This window comes from Manis javanica, chromosome 13 (assembly GCF_040802235.1).
Source record: "Manis javanica isolate MJ-LG chromosome 13, MJ_LKY, whole genome shotgun sequence".
Lineage (NCBI taxonomy): Eukaryota > Metazoa > Chordata > Mammalia > Pholidota > Manidae > Manis > Manis javanica.
In genome coordinates, this window is record NC_133168.1 from 41886027 (window position 1) to 41907975 (window position 21949).

A 21949-nucleotide genomic window follows, 5' to 3' on the forward strand; every position below is an offset into this window, starting at 1 on the left:
CAAAAGTCTAAATAACTATAGGAGTCAGAGCCTTTAACCCTTCAGAGTTTCCTGTGTTATTTTGAGATTCTTCAAAAGATGTTTCAGTCATGTGCTGAAAATAAATTTCAGCCAAATGATTATTCTTCAGTCAGGAAGAAAGTGTGGGGAACTGAAAAATAAAGGGGGAAAAAATTAGAGCAAACCTATTATAATCCCTAAAGCCAAAACTTCAAACCAGAAAAGCAGATTCCTTTTCAATTTACAGCCCAAAAACAACCTCGAAAAAATAAACATCATGGCTTGCACATGTTTCCATCACTTAAAGTTGTTGTCTGCTAAGAAAACTCTAAGTATGTGTGAGTAGTGGCAGGGGACAGAGTTCTGATATTTATTTGTTTGATCAAGGTCATTGATTTTTGTTTACAGTTACATAAATAATTTTATGATGATTTAGGAAAAAAGGCAGTTAATAAGTTTATGTTCACAATTGAAAGGTTGTTTCTCATTTCCAAGAACTTAGCTCTAGGTACATCTTTGTTTTAGCTGCTAATTAATAATTTACAGTAAAAAAGTGAAAATAATACTCTGTTATGAGTTTAGCTTTCCTGGGAAATACACTTACTGAATAGCACTGTGTCTGTTTACTCATTTGTCTTAGCTATGTTAATAAAATTTAGGATGTTGTTACTAGAAGCAAGTGTTTAGTTTGCTAACATTCCTTTAGGAAATATACTATGTTTAGACAGACTTTTAAAACAATCAGCATCCGGACCAAACATCTGATAAACTGTAAAGCAGGAATAGGTACTTTAATTTTAGATAGAGTAATGATGACTTATTTCCTCTCACTGCAGGTCTGTGACTTCTTTTTTCTGGGACCAATGTTAAGCCATGAAGGCATTGCAATGGGCTTAGTATGGTCTGGGAAAAGATGCTCCATAACACTCATAATTGGAGTTGCACCCTGGCTTAGTTTCCAAGTTTATGGAACCTAAACTATTTGCTAATTAGGTTATAATTTACTGAAGGAGTTAATTGCTTTTATTTGGGATGCCAAGAGTATGCTTTGGGAATAATGGATCCTTACATCTAAGTGGGTGTAGGTAATCTGAGAAAGCTTGTGTATCTTGTAAGATAGTGTTTGATGAGATTTTTGAAATTTGTGTAAGAAAAACATCTTCAAATACATTCTATATTCATCTCCTTTTCTCTTGTTCTACCCTTAAATGAACACAGGAATTTCTACCACTGGGCTTGAAGAAAATGAAAGACAATAAAATAAGATCATGGTCCTTTCTCCATTTTTTTTTCTCTTCAAATCTCTGCCAAAGGCTCTTAAATGGCATTAATGTTAATTTATAACAAGACGGCTATTGTGTTTGTGCACATCTAACAATCAAATGATTGTGTGAAAATTCTAGTCTCTATTGTTTCTTTATTGGGAAAGTCTTTGAAAACCAAAAAGATTTTTATGAACTTCAAAAAGGTGTGATGGCCAATTGTTTGAACTCCTGTGAGAAAATTCTCCCACTTACTCACAGGCCCCAGTGTTGTGATGTTAGAAACTCAAATGCCTCCTCACAGGAAGTTGGTGCCTGCGCACGTGTCCACTGCTGTGGCGCGGGAAGTGGGAGACCTCCAGGTCTATGCGGATATCAGCTGTAAACAGGATGCTTAGTAACAGCCATGGGACCCAGTGCCTCTCTCCTCTGAGAGAACAGGTTTGAAGGTATTAATGGCAACAATCTGCTGGAGTAAATATAAAAAACATGTTCAAATCCTTTTCCAAATATCTTTTATTATCCTATGTATGTTCCAAACACAAAATCCTATTTGAGGCACTACACATTAATAAAATTGTAAAACATCTTTTATATATTCCAAGCACAGCACACTAATTCTTTTTTTAAAGAATTACTTTATTGTATGATGATAAATATAAAATAAAACAAAAGGAGAGAGTCAATCTGGTTATTCCTGAGTTCTGTTCAGATCAAGTTTTAATTCCATGAAGTATATAGAAATAGGTTTTGATTGCTTTAAATGCAAAGTTTTTCTGTACATTAAGTTTATATGAGTTAAGTGATATCATTGTGGAAAGATACAAATATTTCTTATTTATTAGGATTTATATTGTAACCATTGGGCTCATAACTATTGATCTTTCCATCACTTTTGGAAAAAAATACAAGGGAGCAACACATTAATAATTGTCTTTGCTTGGGGCTGGCTGCCTGGGAAATCCACAGTAAGACATTTTAGGTAATGTACATACTCTCCATGAGCTGTTTCTATGAGATACTTATTAATAATCAATAATTAATTGTGTTCGTCTCAATACTTTTAAGGGGCAGAATCAGTGTGATGGGACAAAGGAAGGTCATAAGAATCCAGTTTCTAAAGAAATGCTTCCTTATATCTGGTTCCCAAAATTATTATACTATTAGGCTTATTCTTATATTTCTCAGCATTTTCCCACAGAAAACTTCCCTCAGCCCTGCCAATTACACTCACATCTCTTTTTGCCTCCTTGCAGCAAAACTGAGATCAGAAAGAACCCCCAACCCCACGCCAGCCCAACCTTACCTATGTCTCCATTCATATTTTTGACTGATTTTCTGACTTGTCCTCCTGTCCATCTTCTTTCTGCTTTCAGCTCCTGTTTCATGTATTAGCTTCTCATTCAAACACACCTTCAACTTATAGTCACAATTCTCCACTCTGAAAAGAAAAATACAAGTCACAGCCACTTCTGTTTTTGTGTGCTCCATTTACCTGACTCCCTCTTCTTTTAATAGCCAAACTTCTTAGGTCACATTCAGTGTTTCTACTTCCTTACCACCCTGATTCAGAGCACTGAAATCTGGCTTCGGTCCTTGTATCTGCCCTTTGCCTTGGTTCAGCTCCCACCAAGCTCATCAGTAAAAAACTAATAGTCAAAATCTGAATTTTTTGTTGATGTTGTAAGACTTCTCTTAAGCATTTAAACTGCTCATTACCCTTCCCTTATGTCCTTATTTCAAACTCTTATGTCCCTCGGGTTGGGGTACAACTTACTTTGAGCTCTCTTCTTCTCCTTACCTGAATTACTTTCCAGTCTCTTCATGGACTTGGCTTTCTCCAGCGTGTCTAAATAGTGACCACCATCAGGTGTTTGTCCTCCAGTCTTCTCACGCTCATACTCTTCCTGAATGATCTCAGCTACCAAATACATGTGGACAACTCTTGTTGCGAGCTGCCCTGAACACAACTCGTAGGTTCTTTTCGATAGTTAACGGTGGTCTTACAGGAAACTTCAAGGAGGGTGGGCACTAGCTACACCTGACAATCACCTCCAGGTAACAGTGAAAGCAAGTCTCAGAGCGAATTCTGCTACACTCACAAAATGTATTATCTAAACATTTATTAGAAATAAATTTCTTTTGTATTAAAACAATGATTCAAAGAAACAGTTTGTGTCATCTCTTCTGGGATCCTGAGGAAATACCAAGGTTGCAGAGGCAGTGGTTCTGTGACTTCTATCGTCGGCATCTGACAATGAGAGTCCTCCCAAATTCATGGCTGACATTAGCTTATGGCAACACTAAGAGCGCAGGCTATTGGCCTTGCTGGTTTCTTACTCTCTGTTCATGCATGTGTAGGAATGGACAGGGAGTATTTCTAAAATATTTTATCCAGTACACATATTGTCAATGCCTCTATTTTCACTGAAAGCATATTTCATTAAAATAGTCTAAAAGTCACATATTCCACCAATAAAAAAAATTCTGACAGTTACTATGTTAATTTGAGAGAGATCCAAATGATAAAAATGCCTGTGCTCAAAGAAGATGCTTCTGGTATGTGGAGTTTTTTGACCTCCAACTTCATTGAAACATAACTGAAAAATAAAATTGTGTATGTTTAAAGTGCACAAGATGATGATTTGACGTATGTAGGCACTGTGAAATGATTACCACAACCAACTTAGTTAACACATCCTCATCTTACATAGTTATTGTGTGTGTGTGTGTGTGTGTGTGTGTGTCTTCAACCACTTATCTACTCTCTTTGCAACTTTCAAGTATACAATGCAGTATTTTTAACTGTAGTTACCATGCTGAACGTATTCTTATAACTGGGAGTTTGTACCAATATCTCCCATATCCTTCATTCTCCACAACATGGAAACCACTATTCTACTATCTGTTTCTATGAGTTCAACTTTTTTAGATTCCACATATAAGTGAGATCATACAAGTATTTCTTTCTTATTTACATAGCATAACAGGGTTCTTGGATGGAGGATCAGCTATGGACCTCTTGGACTATGCAAGTTTGGTTAGAGATGAGCAGACCCAGCTTACAGCATAACCTAAGTGCTCTACATAAAATACTGTATATGTAGCAGTGTTTCAAAGTCAGTAATATACAGTATAGCAACTCCAACTCTTTATCTTCATCTCAAAACTTTTAACCCAAGGCTCACATGCAAATGACTACATCAAAAACTCAACTTGCCCTACCTGATTTCATCTTATTCCTTCATCATTGCCAGGACATTTATCCTTCATGTTTCCCACTCCTTTGTATAGTGTAGGATCAGTTACCTGCTTTCCCAGACTTACACACATGTAATCACTCAGCAAATCCTGGTACTGTTGGAGCCAAGTTCTTCAAATCCCAACTTTATCATTCCCTAGCTATGTGACCTTGTGCAAGTTTCTTAACCTCTCTGAACCTCAATTCCCTCATCTTTAAAACAGGAATGAGAACATCTGCTTTACAGGCTTAGTACAAGGGTGAAGTAAGATTAAGCAAGTAAAGTGCTGACTGTAAGGCTTGAAATATGATAAGGTTCAAAAAATTTTAATTTACTTCCTTCACCTTTCTCTCACACCATTTTAATCCTTTGGTGACTGATTCTGTGTCTTTAAACTAATTCCTAATTATTCACTCAATAAGTATTCATGTATTTTCTCATGTGCTTAAAAGGCACCCATACAAGGTGTGGGGAACACAGTTGTGGCAAGACAGATATTGCCCTTACTCTAATGGAGGTATATTTTGATGGACAAAACTGGTGTGGAAAAAATGAGTAATTGTTACAAAGTAAATGGTGATAAGGATTGTGAAGGAAATACACAAGAAGCTGAAAAAAAGAAGAACAGGAACTGGGGTCAGGGTACTACTCTGCCTCAGAGATACTCTAAGTGTGATCTCTGAAATGGTGTAATCTACAGATAGTTTATTACTGAATTACAACAAGGAAAGTACAGACATTGAGAGCATTTAGAAACTTTTATAGCAACTTGACATGGCTGTAATAGTCAGACATGTGATTAGTGACTTTTTTTTAAAAACAGCCTAGAAACCATCACACCCATGTTAACGTTGTATGAGGTATGTAGATGTAGAAGTCTTTTAAACATTGGAATCGTGTTGTAACTTGTGAAGTTTTCTTCTTTTGGTATCATTAATATACAATTACATCAACAACATTGTGGTTACTAGATTTTCCCAATTATCAGGTTCACCCCACATACCCCATTACAATCACTGTCTATCAGCATTGTAAGATGCTATAGAGTCACTACTTGTGTTCTCTGTGCTATACTGACTTCCTCATGGCCCCCTGCTACATTATGTGCACTAATTGTAATGCCCCTTATTCCCCTTCTCTCTCCCTACCCACCTACTTTGCCCCACCCTGCCAGTCCCTGCCAGTTGCCAAAGAAACTATCAGTCCATTCTTGAATTCTGTGAGCTGCTGTTGTTTTGTTCCTTCAGTTTTTGCTTTGTTCTTATGCTCTACAGATGAGTGAAATCATTTGATACTTGTCTTTCTCCACCGGGCTTATTTCATTGAGCATAATACCCTCTAGTTGCATTCACGTTGTTGCAAATGGTAGGATTTATTTTCTTCTATGGCCGAATAATATTCCATTGTATATATGTACCACATCTTCTTTATCCATTCATCTATTGATGGACACTTAGGTTACTTCCATTTCTTGGCTATTGTAAATAGTGTTGTGATAAACATAGGGGTACATATGTATTTTTGAAACTGGGTTCCTGCATTCTTAGGGTAAATTCCTAGGAGTGGAATTCCTGGGTCAAATGGTATTTCTATTTTTAATTTTTTGAGGAACCTCCATACTGCTTTCCACAATGGTCGAACTATTTTACATTCCCATTAGCAGTGTAGGAGGATCCCCTTTCTCCACATTCTTGCCACCATTTGATGTTTTTATTCTTTCCTATGTTGACCATCCTAACTGGTGTGAGGTGATATCTCATTGTGGTTTTAATTTGATTTTCCCTGATCATTAGCAGTGTGGAGCATCTTTTCATGTGCCTGTTGGCCATCTGAATTTCTTCTTTGGAGAATTGTCTGTTTATATCTTCCATCCATTTTTTAATAGGGTTATTTGTTTTTTGGGTGTTTAGGCATGTAAGTTCTTGTGTATTTTGGATGTTAACCCCTTCTCAGAATGTCATTTACAAATATATTCTCCCATACTGTAGGATGCCTTTTGTTCTACTGATGGTGTCCTTTGCTGTACAGAAGCTTTTTAGCATGATGTAGTCTCATTTATTCATTTCTGATTTTGTTTCTCTTGCCCAAGGAGATGCTTTCAGAAAGAAGTTGCTCATGTTTATATTCAAGAGATTTTTGCCTATGTTTTCTTCTAAGAGTTTTATGGTTTCATGACTTACATTTTGATCCATTTTGAATTACTTTTGTATATGGGGTTAGACAATAATCCAGTATCATTGTCTTGAATGTAGCTGTCCAGTTTTGCCAACACCAGCTGTTGAAGAAGCTATCATTTCTCCATTGTATAGCAATGCCTCCGTTATCATATATTAATTGACCATATACGCTTGGGTTTATACCTAGGCTCTCTAGTCTGTTCCATTGGTCTATGGGTCTGTTCTTGTGCCAGTACCAAATTGTCTTGATTACCGTGGCTTTGTAGTAGAGCTTGAAGTCAGGGAGCATAATCCCCAAGCTTTATTGTTCCTTCTCAGGATTGCTTTGGCTATTGGAGATCTTTTATGGATCCATATGAATTTTAGGACTATTCTAGTTCATTGAAGAATGCTGTTGGTATTTTGATAGGAATTGCATTGAATCTGTAGACTACTTTAGGTAGGATGGCCATTTCGACAATATTAATTCTTCCTATCCATGAGAACGGGATCTGTTTTCATTTATTGATATCTTCTTTAATTTCTGTCATGAGTGTCTTGTAGTTTTCAGAGTATAGTTCTTTCACTTTTTTGGTTAGGTTTATTCCTAGGTATTTTATTCTTTTTGATGTAATTGTGAATGGAATTGTTTTCCTGATTTATCTTTCTGCTAGTTCATCATTAGTGTATAGGAATGCAACAGATTTCTGTGCATTAATTTTGTATCCCGCAACTTGCTGAATTTAGATATTAGATATAATAGGGTTGGAGTGGATTCGTTAGTGCTTTTTATGTACAATATCATGTCATATGCAAACAGGGACAGTTTAACTTCTTCTTTACCAATCTGGAAGCCCTTTATTTCTTTGTGTACTAATCGCTGTGGTGATGACCTTGAGAACTACATTGAATGAAAGTGGAGGGTGTGGGAATCTTTTCTTATTTCCAATCTTAAAGAAAAGGTTTTCAGCTTCTCACTGTTAAGTATAATGTTGGCTGTGCGTTTGTCATATATAGCTTTTATTATGTTGAGGTACTTGCCCTCTATACCCATTTTGTTGAGAGTTTTTATCATGCAACATAATTGTTGAATTTTGTCAAATGCTTTTTCAGCATCTATGGAGATGATGATGTGGTCTTTGTCCTTCTTTTTGTTGATGTTTTGGATGATGTTGATGGATTTTCTAATATTGTACCATCTTTGCATCCCTGGAATAAATCCAACTTGATCATGGTGGAGGTTCTTTTTGATATATTTTTCAATCTGGTTTGCTAAATTTTTGTTGAGTATTCTTGCATCTATGTTCATCAGGGATATTGGTCTGTAATTTTCTTTTTTCATGGTGTCTGCCTGGTTTTGGTTTTAGAGTGATGCTGGCCTCATAGGATGAGTTTGGGAATATTCCCTGCTCTTCTACTTTTTGGAAAACTTTAAGGAGGAAGGATATTAGTTCTTCATTCAAAGTTTGATAAAATTCAGCAATGAAACCATCTGGTCCAGGAGTTTTATTCTTGGTTTGTTTTTTAATTAACAATTCAATTTCCTTGCTGATAATTGGTGTGTTCAGGTTTTCTGTTTCTTCCTGGGTCAGCTTTGAAAGGTTTTATTTTTCTAGAAAGTTGTCCATGTCTTTGTAACTTGTGATATTTTAAGGTAAGTTTGTCAATTTTAACCCAAAAGTATATAAGATCCAGAATCCATTTCTTTAGTTGAAAGATTATCTAAATTTAACTGTAACTTTACAGGATAAATTACTGGATCTGGTTTCTGATGAAGGAATACTTATAAATTTTAGAACTACAGTGTTCCTTGTTTCATTTTGAATCAATTCACTACAAAGATTTTTAGATGTGCTGAGTGGCTTTTCTCATCCCCATTGGCACACCTCTGAGATGTTACCTCTACTGAGTGTAATGAAAATAAAACATAGAAGCAGTTCAAAAACTTGTATTATCCTTTGCAAGCAGAGTTGTCATTTATCCAACCTAGATTAGAAAAATTAACAAGCAAAATACAATTCACTTGCTGTGTTAAAACCTTTAATACTGATACACATTATGTTTGTATAAAGTGTGCAAGTAGGCTTTTATTGTTGGGAGTCACTATTTCATTAATAATTTTTGTTTAGTCATAATTACAAATCAACAAAAAATTGTGAATATAGTAGTAATTCTCTATGTTTATTGTTTGCATGCATACTTTTAATGAACAATATTCATTGTTTTTCATTTTGTTTTTTCACATTAGGTTTGTTCTTATTATATTTATTAAAATGTAATCTTATGTTTGATGGATTTTGTAATGACACACTAAGACTTTATTTTCTATTTCATTTTTCTACTAATATATTTTACAAAACTATTTGTCCAATATTTTGCTCAGTGAAATAAGTCAGGCAGAGAAGAACAAGTAACAAATGATTTTCCTCATTAGTGGAGTATAACAATGAAGCAAAACTAAAGGAACAAAACAGCAGCAGACTCATAGACTCCAAGAAGGGACTAGTGGTTTCCAAATGGGAGGAGTGGGGGAGGACAGGGCAGGAGGGAAGTAGATGGGGATCCAGGGGTATATGTTTAGTACACATGGTGTGGGGAGGATCATGGGGAAGACAGTGTAGCCCAGAGAAGACAAATAGTGACTCTGTGACATCTCACTACATTGATGGACAATGACTGCAATGGGTTATAGGGGGGATTCAATAATATGGGTGAATGTAGTAACCACATTGTTTTTCATCTGAAACCTTCATAAGACTGTATATCAATAATACCTTAATAAAAAAATAAAAAAAACTATTTATCTAAGATGAATTTGGAAAAATATAAATTTAGGCCTCCCACCTGAAAAACATTTCTGCAGGTAGGTGGTCTGGGAAAGTTCTATAGGGAAAGGATAATAAAAGCATAAGAACTATAATCTCCTACTTTCCAAATATCCCCCAAATTTGTGCCTTTCTCTGCTGATACTCATTTCACTACCTTTGTTCAGACTCTAATCACCCATAACATGGATATCAGAAAAATGTGTTGGGGAAATTTTTATTTCTTATCCTCTTCTTCACATCTTTTTTTTTTTCCCTGTTCTACATCTACCCTGACAAAATTCACACAGACCCATTTCTCTCTGAAATCTTGAATGGTTATTGTACCATATTCTGGATATTTATTACACATTTACTTAATGTGTGTTTTTATGCACATGCTTATTTGTATGTGTGTGTGTAGACAGAGACAGAGACAAAGAGAGAGACTACATATTACCACCTCCCAAACTAAATTGTAAACTCTGTGCAGGGATGGCTTATATCTTATGCTCTGCCTCCACCAACGCTAGTATATTGCCTTGCACACAGTAAGTACTTAAGAATTGTTTGTGTTGATGGCAGTTCTGTGTGCATTTCTCTTTCACCAATTCTCTTTTTCTGTCTCAATTCTTACACAAGGTCAGTACAGCTTTATTAAGGCCCATATTATTTTTGCTGAGGAAGAAGCTTTGGGACCTTCAATTATTGACTCAGCAAACCACAGGATGTCTGTGCAGAGAGCAAACCACAGTGGTCTGGTGGCAAGCTTGCATGGACATGTATACCTTGGAGGCCTCCAGATCTTCCAGTTACCCCATGTGACCTTTCATCAATTCATTGTTGACTTGATCAACAGTGAAATAGAGTCCTCACTTTTACTAATTTCTGATCCCTTAAAAAAATAAAATAGACACTCCTTGCCAAAACCCTCATATTTAATGATTACAGTTTCATAGAGAGACACACTCAATGTAAAGATGTAAATAACAATGAGAAAAAATGTGCACTAGATGTGTGTAGTGTGACTCTTGCCTCTAAACTCAAGACCAAGTGAATCCTCTCTTTTGTAAAATCGGAGTTCATGGTTCTTGCAATAATGTAACTATTTTAAGAAGGCCATTTGAATGCAATTTCACTACTTTTTCTGGAATGTAACCACTGTAGTTTTTTGTCTCCTAGAAAGTATCTTATGCTTGAAGGAAAGATGATGAGTTTCTAACAAAGTGAAAATAACTACTCCCCAAAATAGAGGATCAAACATTCATAAATCTAGGAATAAAGATCCAAACTTCAATGATACAGTGTTTAAAAAGGTAATCATAAAATAATCTGGAAATAGACCAATACTTTTTGGTGGCATGAGGTTCTTAGAAGGAGACTTTCAGGAGTTATGCATAGTGATTGGTTTGGGGTTCCTTAAATTTCAGAAACATCTCCCAGGGCTAATTTTCAACATCACCCACATTCTTGAGATCACTCTTCTATACACTGAGCTCATGAGGGCAAAGCAGTTTGGAAGAAAAAACTCTCAGGCAGAGACATGGAAGAAAGAGATAAGTATTGGAATACAAATGCTTTCAGTCAGTCAAACCCAAACCAGGTTCCCTTAATTTTTCAAACCTTGTGTATTTTAAGAAAATATAATCCACATGTGTCTTATTCACTTACAATGAAATCATGGAATTTTTTAAAACAGCTGTTAAATGTCAAAAAAGTCATTTCAATATTTTAGATTCAAAACCAGAGCTGCATTTCTCCATCAGAAATTGATTTGGGGATCAAAGACTGAAATTCAATTTGAACTCTAAATATTCTTCTGAGGTGAATGTTTAAAATCTATCAAAAGAGCTGTCCCTTTAAGAGAACTCATAAACTGGGAGAGATTTGCTTGTTTAAGTCTGTTCAACAGTAGGATTAGGAGACACCTTTTACTTAGTGACATTTGAAATGTCAAAAATCTCTTGTTTTTCAAAAGGCAATAAGGCAAAGGCAAAACTGATAAGTTTTTGCTATTGTGCTTTTCCATTCTTAGACATCAGATCAGTTTACCAAGTATTAATTAAGCAGTAGTAATATTGTATTAGGGTTCTCCAGAGAAACAGAACCAATAAGATACATGTGTTTATGAAAAAAGAGATTTGTTATAAGCACTTAGGCTAATGCAATTAGGGAGGCTGTTTTAAGATGTAGAGACTGAAAACTGGAGACAAAGAAAGTTGATTTGGTGTTTCAGTCTGAGTCCAAAGGCCTAAGAACCATGGGAGATCATGGTCTAAATTCCAGCAGTCTAAATTCCCATTGACTTTTTGTTCTGGTCAGGTATTCAACTGATGAGATGAGGCCCACCTACATTAGGGAGAACAATCTCCTTTATTCAGTCAATGGACACAGATGTTAATATCATCCTGAAACACTTTCACAGATACACACAAAATAATGCGTGGTTAAATGTCTGGGCATGCTGTGGTCCAGTCAAGTTGACACGTAAAATTCACCACTACAAGTAACATTCTAGCACAGCATTAATTAGTGGAATTGTAATGCTAATGTATGCCCTGTTCTTTAAAAGTTCATAGTCCAGAAAAGGCAGCCAAGCATGTAAACACAAAATTTCAATTCAAGATGATAAATTTAATATGACAAGGTGCCAAGAAAGGCTAAGAGTGATTAACTCCATCAAGCTTCAAAGAGAGTTAAGGGCCTCTGAAAAAAAAAAGAAATATAAAAATTTGTTTTTTTTACACTTACACTTTGTGCTCGTGCTATATGGATCATATAGGATTAGTAATCATACGGATTAATAATAATTTCTTTTATTTATTAAGCATTACTCTGTGCTTGGTAGAGTGATAAGCAATTCTTTAATCCTCACAACCTGGCAAAGGAGTTGTTATTATCATTGTTTTATCAAGAGAAAAAATGAGATTAGGAAGGTTAAATGACTTTTTCTACTTTTTAGCAAGATTGAAATCCAGGGTCACTTGGTTTGTTTGAAATTGTTCTTTTCACTATTCTACATAACCTTTCCTTCAAGAGTGTCCACTGTAATATTTGTAAGTTTACCCTTATGTCAACACAGTAAAATGTAATTGTGATTCCATTTCTTTTTTTAATTTGAAAGATAAATCAATAAAAGGTGTTCTGAACTCTGAAATAATGTGTAAGGGAAATCTGATAAAGTATCAACACTTTTGGGGAGGAAAGCATTGCTACTTTCCTATTGTCAGAGGTATCATGGTGGATTTCTTGAAAGGGAGATTAAAGGTAATGCAAGGACTGGCAGTGAGAGTAGAAAGATTGACCAATGTGAAATCCGTGTGTAAACATGAGCCACTGGTTAGGAGACTGTCTCTTAAATAAATTTTTAAAAAGGTGTCAAGTCATACGGAAAATGGGTGGTGACATCAAACACCAATTGTTGTTCACAGAAAATCTGACTGTATTTTCATCATTTCCTGCTTTGAACTCTTGAGGTTGCCCCTATTCAAACCTTCACCCCTGCTTACTGCTCAGCTTCTCTCCCTCTTCGTCATTCAGTCACTACTTGTGTTCCTCCTAAGGCAGGATAAGGGAGCCCTTCTTAAATTATCTAGAACAGGGACAGCAACTAATTATGGAATTTTGGTTTTGAAAACAAAAAAATCAAAAATAACTTTTGTCACACCCTCTCAAACATGATCTAAAGTCATATTCACTCATTTGTGAATACACGTGAACATAAACATATGTGCATACAGTAAGTCCATTTCAAGATAGAAAAACAATAAAGGTTAGAGGAAAATAGCTTAGGTGATACATGAAAATATAGGCTAATGAGGGAATCAGGAATAGGAGGTGAGGAAAAAAGTGCTGGATGATGAGAAGGGATACATGAATCTGGGTTGGTATAATCAACGTGACATGGATCCAGCCACAGATTGCTTGGGGGAAAACTTCCAAACTAATGGCGATAAATTCCAACCAATAACTCTTGATACAATGTGTTAAGTATCATCTTTCCTTTCCAGCTCTCAGCATGTGAAATAATGATACTGAAGACTTCTATTCTCTCAGCTATAGGAGGCTGCTTGAGATTTCACATTGCAGACTGGAAACTATGAGCTTTTGAATCCTTGGCTCAAATCCTAGCTTTCTCCCAAAGTAGGGATCTCTCAATGTTTCAGTTACCTCATTACTTATTACTGAGGCAAAAATGGGTGGCTAATAACACTGACCTCATAGGATTTTTGTGAAGAGTTGAGCATTTTAAAATAGACAAGCAGATAAACACCTGGCCCATGGAATATACTCAACAAAGAGCAGGTGGAAATAATATTAAGGTAATCGATACCAGAATATGAGAGAACACTATGAAATGACTCAGAAGGCATTTTTTATTCTAGAAAAAAAAATCAGGAGAAAACAAGGAACAAGTGGTTCCTTGCTAGGAATTAATTTACAATAGCCTCAAACACTGTAGGAATTAATTTACAATAGCCTCAAACACTGTATTTGCTATGCTCTGGTCTGGGAAGAAAAATCTTTTATGTTTTTCTTTCAAAAAATATTCCTTAAATTCTAACACTTTTCTTCTTTTCTTATGTACAGATATGAATGTTCATACTAAAAAAAATCACAAATTCATACAAAAAAAAAAACTGGTTTCTTTTTAAGACCAAGATTCCAGCATTTGACTCCAGTGCTGGAGGGTCACCTTAAATCTACTAAGGGCAGAGAGGGGAAGATAGTTAAGAAACTTAACTACAAAAATTATTTAGTCTCAGTTTCCACATGCTTTATTTTAGCTTAATACACATAACTTTCTAGAAAATTTCGTGTTCCCAATACTATTATTACAGAATTGATTCCTATGTGAACTGTCAGTTCTGTTTGCAAGGTGACTGTGAAAACTTGGATAATCTGTTAACATCTCTGAGCATTAGTTTTGTATTTGAAATGGGAATAATAATATCTAACAGTGTTATTGTGGGTATTAAATGAAATATTGATTATCAAAATATTGAGCATATTGTTTGAAATATAGTAGGCAATGTCCATTAGTGTCAGAAAATGAGACTTATAAGTCTAATATCCTGTTGGCTTGCCTTATTTCTAATTAACCAGATTGTCAAGAATATAATTCTACAGAACCTCTTAATATTTTATCTCCATGATGATCAAATCAAATCATCAAATATCTTTAATAACTTTTCATAAGGTATCTTTCTTCACCTTTTTTTTGGAGATACCCTAGATCCTACTTTTAATCTGAGTCTGTAATCTAAAATAGACAAATAATTGAGGGGAAATCATAATTAAAAGGGAAATTAACATGAAAAAGAAAATAAGGGATTTTACTTATAAAGAAAATTCAGGAGTCAGTATAGATCATTTTAGATATTGAATTACAAAGATATGATGAATGTTTGTAGGCAAGAAATACTTCTGCAGAGTATAAAGGAAAGAGAAGAGTTTCTTACACATCAGATAAAATGTGCCAAAATTCTTGTCAGTCTTCTGGGGACTAGCATCATGAAACTAAGGACATATCCTACCCCAGGAATGAGACTGTATCTTCTTCTCTCTTCTCCCTGCCTGTTGTCATGAGGTGCTGAGCTCCAGGCTGCGCTGGAAAGGAGGCTGGAGGTTCAGATGTGGAGGGAAAAAATGTGTTTAAAAAGATAATCTGTTAGGAATCTTGGGTCAGTATCCAAATAGTTTAAATAAATAAATAAAACTATGTATACTGGCATTATATAGTAAATTAATTCAATTAATAGTCAAAGTAAATTACCAGGTTGGTTCTGATCATTAGAAAGCATTTATTTAGTAAACATGTGTGTGTGGTACTATATAAAGAAAATTTAACAGAAATGTCCTGCTCCATGTGTATAATTCCAGGCTACTTTTATAAAGGCTTTGGTAAATCCAGTAGGTCCACAGGTCGGCGTGTTCAGGTGTTTCTAATGTATGAGGGGAATCAGGAAGTATGTTACTACACTCTGTAAAGTTCGAAAGACCTATAGGCATCTGGAGAAGCTGCCAGTCAGGAACTCTGGTGCCAATCAAAGGAAATCTGGCAGAAAAAACTGCTGGGAAAGGAGCTGCTGAGGCTCTTTTCTAATCCATGTTTGAGAGAGCAAATGACAAACATCTACTTCAACGAAACACGGAGAAGGATGTTTAACATTCATTAGGCACCAGATACTGAACAGATCATGTAAGAGATACGTGAACAAAGTAGGTAATGCCTTAAACATGCTACGTAATTTGAAACATGTTAAAGACAGTTTATGTTTGATTTAATAAATGCGAACAAAAAAGGAGTAACTTTAAGTTGGGGGGGGCAGTGGAGCAAGAAGGTACATTTTTCTTTGTATTCTTATATTTCTCCAGGGTAAAAGGAAAGTTATCTTTTAAAGGGACACAATGGAACTTTTCTTTTATGACTTCTAAAACTAAGATGGTAAAATGACCTTCACGGAGTCTCTTGTTAAGAAATTTGCTTGCATATTTATTTTTCAAATAGGCTAATTGTCTGACTGTTCTTGGATAGGTTTATTTTTTGAATTTATTTGGAATCATGTCTTTTTAAACATATTTCTCTGCAGTTTGAAAATTGTTTTACCTTTGCAAATATTTTAGTTTTCCAAATGACTTTAAAACTACTTTTTCATTGCCGCCACTCTTATAATTATCTGTAGAATCAAATAATTATTCAGTTTGATACTGTACTGGTTCTTAGATCTAGGAAGCAAAAGTTTTGAGGCCATTCTAGTTCTGAGATGTTACAACTCAAATAGCCTTAATAATTTTCTCCTAAAAGTGAGTCAGTTGACAATTTTGTGGAGATCAAGTCATTAAAACTAATGTGTAATCTTAGCTGTACAAGATGAAATGTTAATATCTTAGTAAAAGGGGCTAGACAGACCAATACCTCTGGGCCCATATGCTTGATAGGCAGTGGTACCTCCCTGTGCCTGTCAGTTACAAAACTCCTTTGAGAAGAGTGGCTAATGCAGAATGAAACTTACACATGTCTACTTGGTAACACGATTACCCACCATTTTAGCAGGGGCTTTATATGAGCCAGAGGTGACCCAGAAGTTGAGCTGGTTCAGTAAGTGTGGGTCTTAAGTCCTAGATGTTGACTGTCTGGCCTGGTCAACCCTTCAACTCCACCCCTGACCTACTAAATCAGAGACTGAATCAGCAATTTGGGTTTTCGCAAGCATTACTCCCACTGATTCTGATGCATGCTAAAGTTTAAGAGTCACTATTCCATAAAAGGTATAGTTCTGAAAATGGCATGTAAAATGTGGACATAGAGGGAAAATAGTGGGAAAGAGGGAAAGCTGTAGACGAATTTGTTGCAGGCCTGTGTGCCATGTGAAGTCTTAGCATCTTTGATGAGCCACTTAGTGTGAAGTGGATGGTTCAAAGAAACCAAAATAGGGCGTGTTAAAAAGCCCAGGTAAGAAGTGATCGACTGCTAAAGAGAGATTGGACTCAAAAGCTCCATATGAGATATAGTTACCAGGTTTTGATGGAAAAAAGTAGAGAAAGACAATTATAGGATGACTCCCAGCTTTCTAGAATGGGTTAGGAGAGGGTGATGGTATCACAAAAGGAAATATACTATGAAGGAGGAGAACATGTGTACGTGTGTTTAGGCATGCTGAGTTTGAATTGCTACAGGCAACCTTGAGGAAGCTAATATTCAATAGGAGATTCAGCATTTATGTCTTAATTCCTAAAGAGAGAATAGGCTTGAGGTTGTTAAAACCATGAGGATGGATATAATTCCTCAGAAGGTAAGCTATAGAAGTTGAATTTTCCTTAACCATTTATAATAATCTCTTGATAATCTGATAAAACTATTGGTTCTCTTCTCAGAGAAATGCATTCACAGGTAAAATTTTGCATATATTCTCTTCTGGAGAAAGCTCTTTTCCCATGTCTAGGGATCCAAGTGAGGTACACTTGATGTAAAGGTTCAGTTGCCTTAGAAATGGTGACTACAATAGAACCAGTGCTTAGGTTGTGTGGTAAATGCACAGTATGTTAGATAGCAATAACAACAAAATAAGTGTTTATTAAGTCCATTCTCCAAAAATCTACTTAAATTCTCTCATTTTAATTTCTCTCCTCTTGGTTTCCTTCTTTCCTTACTCTTTTCATGATACACACCTTGCTCCCATTAGGAAAAAACATAAAAAATAACACAGAACAGGTCTCTCGGTTCATATACTCCAAATCCCTCTGCCCTGCATCCTTTCACTGTCTTTGTTTCTAACATACAAGAATCAGGGACTTGTATTGTGTGGTATAGAGTTTCCCATCAAATACTGGGGAAAGGCCATGGGCAAACCATGCCTTTGAAGCCATGATTTTGAATCCAGGCTTTACAATTTGTGAATTATTTGACCTAAGCTTTGGATCTTAGTTTCTAAAATGCAAGTTTTTCTCAACTATGAAACTGGCTAATGATTTCTTTTTGTAGAATAGCATCAGGATTAAATAATTTAGATTTTTCAGAAACCTTAATCAGAGTGTTCTGCACATAGCAGGGTTTTCTCTACATCCTGACGAAGACCAGGACCTGAGGGAAATATCCATAAGGAATGATTAAACATTATTAGGTTGCTAACCCATCTCAGAACTTTTAACTAGATGAAGAAAAAAAATATTTACCAGCTCTTTCTCAGAAAACATGCTTGTCTGTGATTGGAAGGAAATACTTTGATAAGCTGCATGGAGTTGGAAGGGAGATACCTCCTTCCCCCAAGGAGTGTTTTGAATAAAAACAGATGGGCATTTAACTGACTCCCTGGGAGGGTGGGTTCAATTTAAAAGGGAGCTTTAATTTGTTATGTAGGTTGTGCAGAAATGCTCCACCACTGACTTTAACCTTTCCCACTCTGCTCCCATGTGCCTCACAGCTTCTTTTCTAAATAAATGCTAAATAAATGTTTTTAAAATATTGCATTAAAATTATGCAAATTAGATGACAGCTCTGAATTCCTAAGCATTTTTCCCCATATCCTTAGTATGACTAAAACTTTGGGGTGAAGTTAGTTGTTGGGGACAATCGTGTTCTTCCAAATGGTACAATTGATACATCATGCTTTGCTGATTTAATTTATTCTGCAGCTAGGGTTTGCTCTTATTTTATTCTGAAGTTCATAATTAATATTATGTTCCTAGCATAAGTTATTATTATTAGGAAACCTGTGGGGGCTGTCAAACACCAGGGGCAGATTTGGGTGTGCTACAGAAGCCCTACTCAGATTGGTTCTATTTGTTTTATGCTTCTGGGTCATTTTTTTTTCTAAGATAAGGAATTTGGAGTGTAAATTGTTTGAAAACCCATTTGACAAATTTGTGAGGTTTACACAATTGCATAACAAATAAAACCATAGTATTTTTCAATTTACATAATTGATCTCACATATTTATATTTCAGTTTTAGTGTATTTTTCAGCTTTTCCCCTCTGAATTCCTCTTCTGTCCCACCTACCAACTAATGTGCCCCACCTATTCAAGTTTCCTCTTCAATAAATAAATAACAAAATCCCTGCCTCTTTTTTTATAGCTTATGTGGCCAGTGTATGACATTGCCAAGTGAAATGTTGCAGCTTTCATTTTTGAAACTCTTTTCTGATCTTTCACTAGCATTCTCTGTAGTTTACTATTCCCCTTAAAGTAAGAACACTAATGTTTTACCATTTACTTTCATGTCCATTCTGTTCTCCCATCTGACCAAACCCATTTGGCCCCCTGATTCAGAGGAAAGGTGAGACTATTCTTGTGTGGAAGTCCAGTCCCACAGGGAAATGCACAAATGTACAGAGGAGCTTACATTTCAGGAAGACCAGTGGGTGTTAAGAAATAAGATATTTCTTGATTTTTTTAAAAAGTGAGGATGAATATGTTTAAGTTGGGGAAGAAAGCATGGATAGGTTTCAAAATAGATTTGTTACACTTACTATAAATTCACTGCAAAAGATGACAAGCCACTTAGTGTAAAATGGAGCTTAAATCTTTGGTGATCAGACCATCATCTCAGAAAAAAATCTACTCTGAAATGTATACTATTAAGCCTTCTCACAAATCACTGTGAAGATGAGAACTTGAAGGAAGATAAGACAAACTGTAATATATTGCTTATAAATTTACTACTCTCTTACCTTTCAAAGGACCTTGAACCAACTTTAGAACTGTTTTTGGATCAGTGCCTATGAAAAAATGTATCAATAAATATCCTTAATTAAAATTCTCCTTTTAAATAGGGAACACAAATATTTAGGGAAATAAAGGTGAGCCTTAGACCCACTGTATGGTTACTGGTCACAAACTTCCTTTTTTTATTAAAATTGCCTTGTAATAAAAAAATGAGCCACTCTATAGTACAGATGAACAGTGCTAAATTGAACTCCTTTTATTTTTTCATCCAAGTTATGAGAGGAACTGAATAACATGAAGAACTTTCTTGGTTTCCAAGAGTAAATGAATTTAGGGGTCTTCGTAAAAAGAATCACAGGGAAGATCAATGGCCCATAGTGGTAAAGGAGGGACTGAAGTATGAGACAAAGAACAAAAGAAGAAGTACTATTGTTTTTAACCTATTTATAAGATCTGGTGAAATTTTTCCGAAGTACACACACACAGATGTATGCATACACACACACACTGCGCAACAACACAAGCCAGTGGTTTCCATTAAAACTGGAAGTTGGAACCATAGCTAATCTGCAATGTGAGCACGTGGAACCCGAAATGCTAATGGATTCCATAGTCATCAACCACCCTCCTGCTTTGGATCACAGACCAGGGGGCATGGTTTAACATGTGAAATACATGCAGAAATTATGTTCAATTTTAACAGACCATTGTTATTTAGTGAAATTGTGTGTGTGTGTGTGTGTGTGTGTCTAAGGGGCATGTGGTTTGAGGCAGGATGATTTACATGAATCTGGGAAAATCCTTACAAATGAGTTCCATCCCTCCCTTTCAAGGAAATACCCTGACTGTGGCAGCTACCTGCTTAAGCTGTATTCTATTACTAGGCTCCTTATCAATATCTCTGTATTGCTTATCTTATATGCTAGGATAGCAAATAATACCAGGAAATCATTGAAATAAGTGCTGATAGTTAAACCTGTTGGTCACCAAAGAGGGGTTTTGGTTCTTATTTATGGCAAGAATTGTTTCCATAATACTCTTTCAATATGACTGTAGCCTTTATAAGATGGGCTTTACTAAATGTAGCCTTTTGTTCCATAAGGAAACATTTCACCTCACAGAGCAGTCTAGGGGGCCAGGAAAGGTTGCTGAAAGAACCTGGTTCTCCATTTCTTATTTCTCTGAACTTTCTCATATGAAACTTATCAGCGCTGTGCATATTTGGGAAAACATCTTAGTGAAAGGAATAACCATAAAGCTCCAAAGGAATCAGCGTAGCGACCAGACAAAAGCATGAGGCAAATAGAATCGTCCAGAGAATGCTGAGGTAAATATATCAGAAAATAGCAAGCTTTAGGCTGTTGAAAAAGTTTCCTTCTGTCTTTTTTAAATTACTGTGTATATGTAAAATAAAACTAAGTTAGTCCTCTGTTTCTTGGCAATGAAAATAAAACAAAAGGGCATTTTACTGGATTCACCTTGGTGGCTACATTGCTTTTCAAGATTGAGAGTCTTCTAAAGCTTGGTATTCCTAGTTTTTCCATAATTTTGGATACTATATATTAGCCTCCAAAATGGTTATTATATTATGCCAGTTTCATAAAATGCATTTCTCTAATTAGCACTGATTTCAACAGTTATATAAGATATAAGTATGTTAGTTTTTGATATCACAAAAACTACAAATTATATATATATATTCATATACATACTTAGTATAAGTGTTCAGTTTATAGTTTATGTACAAATATACTCTAGAAGGTTCATTGTAGTTTTATCATGTTGAGTTTAGGATATATTTTTTTCATAGATAAAATTTAATGATTGCTCTTTAACTTTTGAATATTAGTACAATCTTACTTAATCCAAAGTGCCCAGGGAAAGGAATGTTAATAATGCTCTTTGACCTACAGCTGTTTTATGGAAAATGCATTCCTAGTTCCAGTTTAGGATTGAGGAATATATTTTTGTTTATTCTCAGATTTCTGGTCATGTCAACAGCTCAAAAGTTTGGTTGGGGTAGAAGTGGGCAAACACTAAAGATCAAGAAATCCCTGTGTGGTTCCAAGTACCATCAATATAGGAAATTTTAAATTGATCAGTCGCTTGCCATCCAGTGGATCAGTCACCATCTATCCATCTAGATAATTCTTTTTTTTTGAACTTCATATTGTTTGTGCTTAGATTGTGAATCTTTTAAAGAAATGACAGTTGTTCAATGTATGAAAGAACTTCACTCCTCAGAGTAATTTCAGTTTTCTGTTGACTCAACATGTTGGTTGCAGAAAGGCCTAAGATGAATTTGACAACCTCTTCCA